The sequence below is a fragment of the Triticum aestivum genome, chromosome 3A, assembly GCF_018294505.1.
Source record: "Triticum aestivum cultivar Chinese Spring chromosome 3A, IWGSC CS RefSeq v2.1, whole genome shotgun sequence".
Taxonomy (NCBI): domain Eukaryota; kingdom Viridiplantae; phylum Streptophyta; class Magnoliopsida; order Poales; family Poaceae; genus Triticum; species Triticum aestivum.
The window spans coordinates 736,848,093-736,858,929 of NC_057800.1; the positions used below are offsets into that span (position 1 = coordinate 736,848,093).

Below are 10,837 nucleotides of genomic sequence, written 5' to 3' on the forward strand. Positions count from 1 at the left end.
CTTTGATCCGTGCTTGGTATGGAAATGTTGCTCTCCGATCTCCTTAGGGCGATTCTATGACTTGCTTGTGGTGTTTGGTAATTTAGTGCAACTCTGCCTGCTCATATCTGGAGTATGAAGAAAATTGGGTGATTTTGTGCAGTCCTTTAGCTTGCTGTAGACTTGTAGATATGTAGCGAAAGCAAGTAGGGTTTGGTATGTGATTTTTGTAGCTTTTATTATGATACATTCTTTAAACATGTGCTATGGTTTACCTGTTATTAGCATCCGTAGCAGGAATGGTTGCCGATCTCTGTTGGACACACTCGGATGGCAGTTCGGTGTGTGCATCAGATAACTGTATCCATTTTAGTTCTGCTTGCTCTGATTAAAGTGGAAAGTACTGCCGTTATCTTATATGTTGTTCTGTTAGGATTGAATACAACAAGAGACGTGCCCATTTCTGTTATAGTACCCCTGAATAAAATTGTAAATACTACAGTTATCATATACAATCTCTTAGGAGTGAATACCACAAGAAGCGCATTTTTGTTAATATCCCCTGCTTCCTGATGTATTTGTTTCTTGGTAAAAGTGAACTTCCAATGAATATTTTTGTGCTGGAGTAGGCTGGAGGGGTATTCGGCTGTGCACATTTAATTATAGTATCTGGTGGAGATACCCTGTTCAAGGACAGGGGGCGGGGGTGTGAACTTTGTGAAATCCTGTCCTATTGATGACTTTGCAAACTTATCAGGAGGTGGTGTTAGGAAATCTAAACAGTTTAAACTATATAGGAAGACATTTATAGGTTAGAAACAATCTGTTCTACTTCTGCAGATTATCTAGATAAGTGATGAAGTTTACTTAGTATAGTATTTTTTTTCTGTCACTTCTTTATCTACCAAAAGTGTGAACCCAGGGTATGAGCCACTAATGCAAGCATCGTCATTCTTTTCTGAGTTTGTCTAATTCACATCTAAATGTTTTCTAAGGATGTCACATCTAAGCTCCCACAAATAACGCAGCAACAAGGAACAAAAAAAAGCTGGGGCAAAAAAAAATACACCACAAACATAGTGGACACAAGGTTAGACGTGACATAAATGTGTCCTAGACAGACCCTTCTTTTCTTAGTGAAACATCAACTTTCCAAAGACAATATTCCAAACTGGACAGTTGATACATAGAGCTATTTTACTTTAACCTTTAAAGTGTGGCTGCAAATCTGGGATGCAGGAGGTGAAAATTCATTGTCTAATCTGTTTCTCAGTTTCCTCTTTCAGAAACGAGAGATTTTTCAAGACCTTGCTCCACTGCTGTGGCACTCCTTTGGCACTGTTGCTGCACTGCTCCAGGTAGGTTACAGTTATTGCACTGTTCTAAATTCAGTCGCAATGGCAAGAGTACATATGTACTTGTGCAGTTCTTGTTATTTAAGTAAGGGTGGTTGTCCATGTGTATTGATTATTTCAATATGAAATTATTGATGGTTCTGCACATTTTCCTTATTCAGTCTGTCATGCTGTTTTGAAAATTTATGCAGGAGATTGTGTCAATTTACCCTTCACTTTCACCTCCTACTTTGTCGCCAGTTGCATCAAACCGTGTCTGCAATGCACTTGCACTTCTTCAGGTATGCTTTTACATGAGAAAGAAAAGGAAACCCTCACTCCTGGTGGGCCTTGTGGTGGATTGAGAATACTACTGCTTTCATATCATGCTTGCTTGCCATCTGCCCCTCAATTTCATTTTACTTTTTTTTAATTGCAATGTGTTGCTTCACACCCTGAGACCAGGATCCCGTTCTTGAATGGTACTGAGCGCTGCTGTTTCTATGCCAAGTCTTAAATATTTCCATTGTTTATTGTTAAAAAGCTTTCCTCATTTTGGTGACTTTACAGAATAAGTAAATCTTAACTAGCAGTGGTTAATAATTAAGTCTTCTTCTTTTTCCTTTGTAGCTCACATCCCACTGTACCTGTACCCGTTCCTGAATACTACCAGCAAGACAAGACCTTTTGAGTACTTGAGGCTTACCAGCTTGGGTGTTATTGGTGCTCTTGTGAAGGTAAATTAAAACTAGATACTTATGCAAACTAGGAATGGATGGTCCATATAGATTTTTGCTTTAAATGGTGAGAGGGTTGAACCAGAGGGGAAAACAGTGATGGGGATTGGCTGTATTCTTTCTTTTTTTTGTAGACTATATCTTGTTCTTTTGGTATTCTCATTCCAGTAATCCAGTCATTTTAATCAAATGGACTGGTTGGGATTGGATCCCAGGAATCTCAACAGGAACTGTTATTTTTGAAGCAAACAGGCTAATGATTTGTTAGAAATTATATTGTTTCTTCTTTTGGATATCCGATTCTGATATGTCAGAAACACAACATATCAAAAGTTAGCAATGACCAAACTGGCATGTAACAGAGACACTATAAAAGATAGCCAACATCCAGTTAGGCCAACATAACAGTGAACAAAACTACTGTCAATCAGCTCAGTTCTAGTGCTGTTGGATTTTTCTCGATTGTATTCTTGCAGTTTTGAAAATTCAGTTTATTCGGTTACTGAAAATTCAGTTAATTCAGTTAGGCACACAAATTTCAGAACTTTTGTGTGCCCTAGTACTTGGTGTTTGTAGAAAACCAGGAGTGTCAATGGGACTAGAATTCACTTGTTCTTATCTGGGTTTGTAAAACTTGTTCATGTACTGAACTACTAATGCCTTGTGATGCTCTGAATTACTTGTGATGCCTCTGAATTACTTGTGATCACATTGAGAAAGACTTGTAAAGATGATGATCATCTTTAACAGAAAACAATTTGTGATGATTTTGCTAGTTTGCTGGGTTTTGTCTCCGACCATCGTGTCGTGATGATTTTGCAGGTACCCCGAGAGGCCCTTGAGTTTGCCGGAATGTCGATTAACTTCCGTTCCAGCAAATTCGGGTACTCCATATGTCCTATTTTCAGCAAAGGTCATGCTGAAATTTTCCGTGAATTTTAGCATGACTTTGCTAAAAATAGGACATATGGGGTACTTGTGACTAATGCATGGGCCGGGGTATCTTAGTAGTTAATTAAGTAGGATCAAGTGCCCCGGCGTACTTGTGACTAATGCATGGCTTTTAGGGTGCCTCGGTGTCGATAAAAATCGAAATGATGAAAAGTTAGGCTTTTAGGGTGCCTTGGCGTCGAAAAACCCTCAATGATGAAAGCTTAGATTTTAGGATGCCTCGGTGTCGACAAACCCTAAATGATGAGACCATGATCTTGTTCCTTGACAATAACCAACTTTTTGACCAAACTTTGTTTCTATTTAGAGAGAAACATGGCCCACAACGATGAGGCCGAGGGTTCGGGCGGCAAGGCATTCTGGGAGCTGTCCCAGGAGATGGAGGAACAACCTCACTTGTATGAGGCCGCCGCCTTCCCCACCGATCCTGAGGCCACGGATGGTGCCGCCGAGGATGACCACACTGATGCCACCACTGATGGTGCCGCCGAGGATGCCACCACTGATGATGGCGGCGCACGCACAGATAGCAGCCAGCCGAAGAGGCAATGGAAGGACCGGCGCCCGATCGTGCTCCGCACCCTCAAGGAGGAAGTTACTGAAGTGGACTCCAACGGGAATCCAACGGCGCCCGAACGAATAGTCAAGGGGTACTCGCTTCAGCTCGGGTGCATTGTCCGGAGCACCGTCTCGATCAACACCGAGAACCTGAGGCATCCTGACCGGGGGAATTTGCGCCACCTCCTCTTCACGAAGCTGCACGAACGATACAAGTTCCCCGCTGAATTCGAAAACACAAGCCTCAAAGGGAATAAAGTGAACAATGCTGCCCTCACGAAGATGAGCAAGGCCCTGTCTACTTCGAAAAGCAATGTGAAGAGAATGATCGAGAAAGGTGAGAGTTATGAGAAGATCAAGGAGAAAAATCCTTCGATCACCGAAGATGACTACAACGACTTCAAGATCAATTGCTCGAGCACGGCAAGCTCCCAATCAAGTGAGTGGGGGAAACAAATGCGGGAGCTGAACATAGGGGAACACACACTCGGTCCCGGCGGTTACAGAGTGGCGGAGCCTATATGGGACAAGGAGGAGGCGGACCGTGCTGAGCAAGGCCTACCGCCCCTCTTCGATAAATACGGTGACAAGCAGACCAGGAACTTTGTCAGGGCCTGGTACAAGAAGGACCCGAAAACAAAGGAGCTTACCACGGATCCGAAGACCAGGCGGCTTGAGCTTGTTCTGGTAAGGAATACACCCCCGCGTAATTAGCTCCATATGGTTGCATTCTAATTAATGAAGCCGAATTTCTAAATGGTTCACATTCCTTCCGCAGGCGACTGAAAGCAGTAGCGCGGGGTCGACTCAGAGCAACCCTTGGGACACCACTCTAAATAGGGGGTTGAATATAATGAAGAACAAGGATAAGCTCAGTAAGCCGACGTCAGCTGGTCGTGTGGCCGGCAAAGGCTAATCGACAAAATGGGGGTCATACTATACCGCTGGTGTGCGGAAGGAGAAAAAGACCAGCTCGGAAAGCCAGGCGCGAGAGGTTCAAGAACTCAAGGCACAGGTGGCGCGGATTCCGGAGATTGTCCAAGAGCAAGTGGAACAACGACTCGGAGCGACGATCACCGCCCTTGTGCCTACCTTGATCTCGGGGTTGAGTGCGTGGATTGCGGGCGGCCAACAGGGGCCGCCCCCGATTCCTAGCTTCACGGCCAGCAACTCGCATAATGCGACGGCGGGGCCATTGGTGCCTCCGGCGGAGGCGGCATTGGTGTCTCCGACGCCGGCACGGGAGCTTAATGCACCCGGGTGTACGCCGGCCGGCACCTCTTCAGCAAGCGGCCGCTCCGTCAACTGCACGCCCGCCGTTGGCGGCGCCTCGACATTAGCCGAGCTCGACGCCATCATCACGGTAACTAATTAAGCCTCTCTCGGCCGAGGACTTCATCTCCTTGCCTTTGACTGGGCATCCCTGACGCCCTACATGTTTTCGCAGGGCGCCGCCGACGTTCCGTGCACTCTCCTCCACTTCGTGAACAACGAGTTGGTCGATGTCGCCAAGGGCAAAATCGTTCAACCGGGCAACCCCTTGTTCCACGGTACCCAGATGCCACCCAACTTGTTTAGGGTTCAACTGGTTCGGGTGCTGCCAGGCTGCGACGACTTGTTACCTTCGATTCGACCCGTCGGGGCCGACGATGATGACGTGATGACCCTCAGCGCCTGCCTGAGCTGGCCCCTGCTTTGGCCGAAGAGCCAGATTCGTTTGGGGGCGGGGTACACCACCCCAAAGACAACACCGCCAGTCGTGCCGGCGCCAAGTCGGCCCCATGGCAAGACCGCCGTAACGGTGCCGGACATCCCTATGCCACTGGATCCAAACATGCATATGGCACAGGATCAGAACGACGACGACGACGACGATGATACATTTGGCAACGTTGATCAGTACTTTGCCGAGCATGGGTACGATGGCGACTTCATGGGGCCTCCTTCTCAAGAACCAAACCCAACAAAAGACGTGTGCGATCTAGCTCGTACCGCGGAGAAGCCAAGTTGCAACAGGCGCCGTCTGGCGTTCAGCTCTCAGGAGACGCCTCCAGCTGCCGACTTCACCGAGCCTCAGATAGGCGAGGTGCGAAATATTATCAGCCCCAACACACTCAAGAAGGCGGTCTGTGAGCAGAACTCGGTCCCATTACAGGAGAAGAAGAAGGCACGCAAAAGAAAGACTAAGAAGGGTGCGAGCCAGCCGACACCGAGTACGATCCGTGCTCAGGACGGGCCACCTTCACCGCAGGATATCTCGAGGAGGGTGCATGTGGCGGGTAGGGCGATGCTACCACCAAATATGCTCAATGCTGCAACTGGTGCTATGCGGAGTCTGCACGACAGTGTTCTTTCTTTGGAGAAGCGGCGTCTCAGAGAGAAGGATGTGGCATACCCGGTTTTCGTGGCCAAGGTGCCAGAGGGCAAGGGCTTTGTGGATGGCGACATCGGGGGTACGATCGTCCTGCGGTTTGATGACATCTTTGCTATGTTTAACCTTCATCCGCTGCACTACACCTTCGTTCGGCTATTTTCGCTGAGTATGGAGATGCGGATCATTCGCGACAAGACCCCGGACATCGTGATAGTCGACCCCTTCTACATGCGTGCCAAGATCTTGGGCAGCGCTGGGGACCGGCAAGTCGCGAGTTCTTACCTCGAAGGCGTCATTCTGGCAAACCAAGATAAGGATAACTTCCTCGTGCCTTACTTTCCCGAGTAAGTCCAACCCTCAACCGGCCCGTAACATATGAATTCTTACTTTTCGATCGTTTTTCTTTTAAAATTCCGTGTTTTCTGCAGTGACACACGTTGCACGCTCATCCTCCTAAGCCCCAAATATTCCATGGCCACGTATTTCGACCCGGACCGTCAGTCGAACGTAGACTACACAAATGTCAAGAAGGTTCTTGATGATGTTCTCCCCGGCTACGCCCAATCTGGAGGCACCTTCACCAGGCCTATTCGTAAGTACGGCAAGCACGTGTTCTCCCACAATACGACGTTCTGCTGCGTCAAGCAGCCGCCTGGCGGTCAGAAGGGTGCCTACTACGCCATCCATCACATGCGGGCGATCGTACGGGACCATCATCAACTTCTGCTACCGAGTAAACTCCAAGATTGGGCCGCGAGCGTGTCGGCAATCCAGGACGCGGACCTCCGACAAGAATTCTTTCGCATCCAGTCGGAGTTTGCGGAAATCATCCATCAAGATGTCCTTCGTACCTCGGGGCAGTTCTACCTCAGAAATCAACCGTCCAACAGTGACATCGACACAATGCTACAAATGCAGTTTGACAACGCCCGTTCTTTCATGACTCCCACGATAGACGGCGGCTTCATCCACGCTCCGGTCCCTTGAGTCGAGTTGTCTAGTTCTGAAACATCGATTGGCTCATGTTGTAATTAAACTTTAATGAACTTGTAGTATGTCTCTTTGGTTTTGAGAGTCGTTCAACTTAGATGTAATCGATGCTATTAATGTCTTGCTTTTCTCTTTCGATCGTTCTGTGAATTGGTACTAACGTTTCGTTTGGCTAGTGCATAGTGATGCCGACGTATGTCGTGTACAAGGGTAAGGTTCCCGGAGTCTACGATGACTGGGAGGAGTGTCGGAGACAGGTTCACCGATTCAGCGGTAACAGTTACAAAGGGTACACCACTAGGGCCGAGGCCGAATCTAGATACGCCCGCTATCTAGCGGGAGAGGGGAGGGAGCGTTGGAGGAACCGGATGAAGACGAGTTTCATCGTGATGATGCTCATCGTGATGACCGCAGCTCTCTTCTATGTGATGGTAGTTTAGATGATCGATATCGACTTGTAATGCGAAGACAAACTCGCTACTCGCGGTCTCGAGACTTGTAATATAATGTTCTATCTTTGTTCGGTCTTTTTAATTCGGAGACTAATATGATGAATTGTATTCGGAGACTAATATGATGAATTGTATTCAAAGACTAATCTTCTATTGTATTTGATGAATCTATTGTTGATGTGTGTTGTCTATATTTTGTCAAATTATACATTTTGTAACCTGCGCAAAAAACAGAAAATAAAAAAATAAAAAAAACCTAATATTCATACTAATGGCGCATCACACGACAGTGCGCCATTAGTATGACAGTGCATACTAATGGCGCATCATCGGGTGGTGCGCCATTAGTATGCTGCGGTTACTAATGGCGCATCCAGAGGTGGTGCGCCATTAGTATGCCAAAGCACCTGGGTATACATGCCCCCTGGGAGGCATACTAATGGCGCACCCTCGCATATACTAATGGCGCACCAGGTGGTGCGCCATTAGTATACCAGATACTAATGGCGCACCAGGTGGTGCGCCATTAGTAAAAATTACTAATGGCGTGCTATCAATGGCGCACCAGTGATGCACCATTAATGGCCATATTAGGTGCGCCATTAGTAGTGGTATTTCTAGTAGTGAGTTCACCATCATATGTCTTCGTGAAGAGAGTGGGGTCGAGAGAACCAGGTATGAAGCCTTTGCTCTTCAGGAAGTATTTGAGTGTGTCATACCAGGCCCGAGGGGCTTGTTTGAGGCCATACAGTGCCTTGTTGAGCTTGTATACCATGTCAGGATGTTTTGGATCTTCAAAGCCAGGCGGTTGTGCAACATATACTTCTTCTTCAATCTTGCCATTGAGAAAAGCACTCTTCACATCCATTTGATATAGAAGTATGTTATGATGATTTGCATAGGCCAGCAGAATGCGTATGGCTTCAAGTCTAGCTACAGGAGCAAATGTTTCATCGAAGTCAATGCCTTCCACTTGAGTATATCCTTGAGCAATGAGACGAGCTTTGTTTCTGACAACTTGACCATGCTCATCTTGCTTGTTGCGGTATATCCATTTGGTGCCTATTATATTGTGCTTCCTTGGATCAGGACGCTTAACCAGTTCCCATACATTATTCAGCTCAAACTGTTGAAGCTCTTCTTGCATAGCTTGAATCCATTCAGGTTCCATGAAGGCTTCTTCAACTTTCTTGGGTTCTGTTATTGAGACGAATGCGAAGTGCCCACAGAAATTTGCCATCTGAGTTGCCCTTCAACGAGTGAGTGGACCGGGTGCATTGATTCTATCAATTATTCTTTCGATCTGCACTTCATTGGCAACGCGAGGATGTACAGGGCGAAGATTTTGCTCTTGCTGATCATTGTCGTTGTTAGAAGGAATGTCTTCAGGCTGAGCATTGTCTTCATGTTGATCAGGTGCTGAGATGATAAGTTCTTCTTCAGGATGAGCTTCAAAAGGTATAATTTCTCCAATTCCCATCAGCTTGATTGATTCACAGGATGGAACTTCATCTAGCACATTTGGCAGTTGCTCTCTTTGTGAACCGTTGGTCTCATCGAACTGCAAATCCACTGTTTCAACCACTTTGTAATGAAAGAGATTGAAGACTCTGTAGGAGTGCGAGTCCTTTCCATATCCAAGCATAAAACCCTCATGTGCTTTTGGTGCAAACTTTGAGGTGTGATGTGGGTCCTTGATCCAGCACTTGGAGCCAAATACTCTGAAGTAACTGACATTTGGCTTCTTGCCAGTAAGGAGCTCGTAAGATGTCTTGTTAAGAAGCTTGTGAAGATAAACACGATTGATTGTATGGCATGCAGTATCAATGGCTTCAGGCCAGAATTCTCTTGGAGTCTTGTATTCATCTAGCATCGTTCTAGCCATCTCAATGAGTGTTCTGTTCTTGCGTTCGACGACGCCATTCTGCTGTGGCGTGTACGGGGCTGAGAATTCATGTGTGATGCCCAAGGTATCAAGATATGTATCAAGGCCAGTGTTCTTGAATTCAGTGCCATTGTCACTTCTGATGTGCTTTATCTTGGTGCCATAGTTGTTCATTGCTCGATTGGCGAAGCGTCTGAAGACATCCCGCACTTCAGTCTTGTAAAGGATTATGTGCACCCAAGTATATCTAGAATAATCATCAACAATGACAAAGCCATAGAGACAAGCAGTAGTAGTAAGAGTTGAGTAATGAGTGGGACCGAAAAGATCCATGTGAAGCAGTTCGAAGGATCGAGTAGTAGTCATGATTGTCTTCGACGGATGTTTGGCCCTCGTCATCTTTCCTGCCTCACAGGCACCGCATAAGTGATCTTTCTTGAACTTGACGCCCTCGATGCCTATGACATGCTTCTTCTTTGCCAGGGTGTGGAGGTTCCTCATGCCTGTTGGGTTTCGTAGTAATTTCAAAAAATTTCCTACGCACACGCAAGATCATGTGGTGCATAGCAACGAGAGGGGAGAGTGTTGTCTACGTACCTACGCAGACCGACTGCAGAAGCGTTGACACAACGTAGAGGAAGTAGTCGTACGTCTTCACGATCCAACCGATCAAGTACCGAAACTACGGCACCTTCGAGTTCGAGCACACGTTCAGCTCGATGACGATCCCCGGACTCCGATCCAGCAAAGTGTCGGGGAAGAGTTCCGTCAGCACGACGGCGTGGTGACGATCTTGATGTACCACAACAGCAGGGCTTCGCCTAAACTCCGCTACAGTATTATCGAGGAATATGGTGGCTGGGGGCACCGCACACGGCTAAGGAATAGATCACGTGGATCAACTTGTGTGTCTAGAGGTGCCCCCTGCCTCCGTATATAAAGGAGCCAAGGGGGAGGGGTGCGGCCAGCCCTATGGAGGCGCAGGAGGAGTCCTACTCCTACCAGGAGTAGGACTCCCATCCCCAATCCTATTCCAAATAGGATTCCCAAGGGGGAAAGAGAGAGAAGGGGGGCCGGCCACCTCTCCTAGTACTAATAGGACTAGGGGAAGGGGGGAGGCGCGCAGCCACCTTGGGCTGCCCCTTTCTCGTTTCCACTAAAGCCCATCTAGGCCCATATGGTTCCCGGGGGGTTCCGGTAACCTCCCGGTACTCCGGTAAAATCCCGATTTCACCCGGAACACTTCCGATATCCAAACATAGGCTTCCAATATATCAGTCTTTACGTATCGACCATTCCGAGACTCCTTGTCATGTCCGTGATCGCATCCGGGACTCCGAACAACCTTCGGTACATCAAAATGCATAAACTCATAATATAGCTGTCATCGTAACCTTAAGCGTGCGGACCCTACGGGTTCGAGAACAATGTAGACATGACCGAGACATGTCTCCAGTCAATAACCAATAGCGGGACCTGGATGCCCATATTGGCTCCTACATATTATACGAAGATCTTTATCGGTCAGACCGCATAACAACATACGTTGTTCCCTTTGTCATCGGTATGTTACTTGC

General features: G+C 47.1%; 1 long non-coding RNA gene across 1 annotated transcript; it reads left to right on the forward strand.

The window, feature by feature from the left end:
• The first annotated feature begins 1,752 nt into the window (after positions 1–1,752).
• On the forward strand, positions 1,753–2,345 carry LOC123059590 (uncharacterized). The gene is made up of 2 exons (XR_006427487.1): positions 1,753–1,795; positions 1,944–2,345. It is a non-coding gene; the product is annotated as an uncharacterized lncRNA (long non-coding RNA).
• Positions 2,346–10,837: the final 8,492 nt, after the last annotated feature.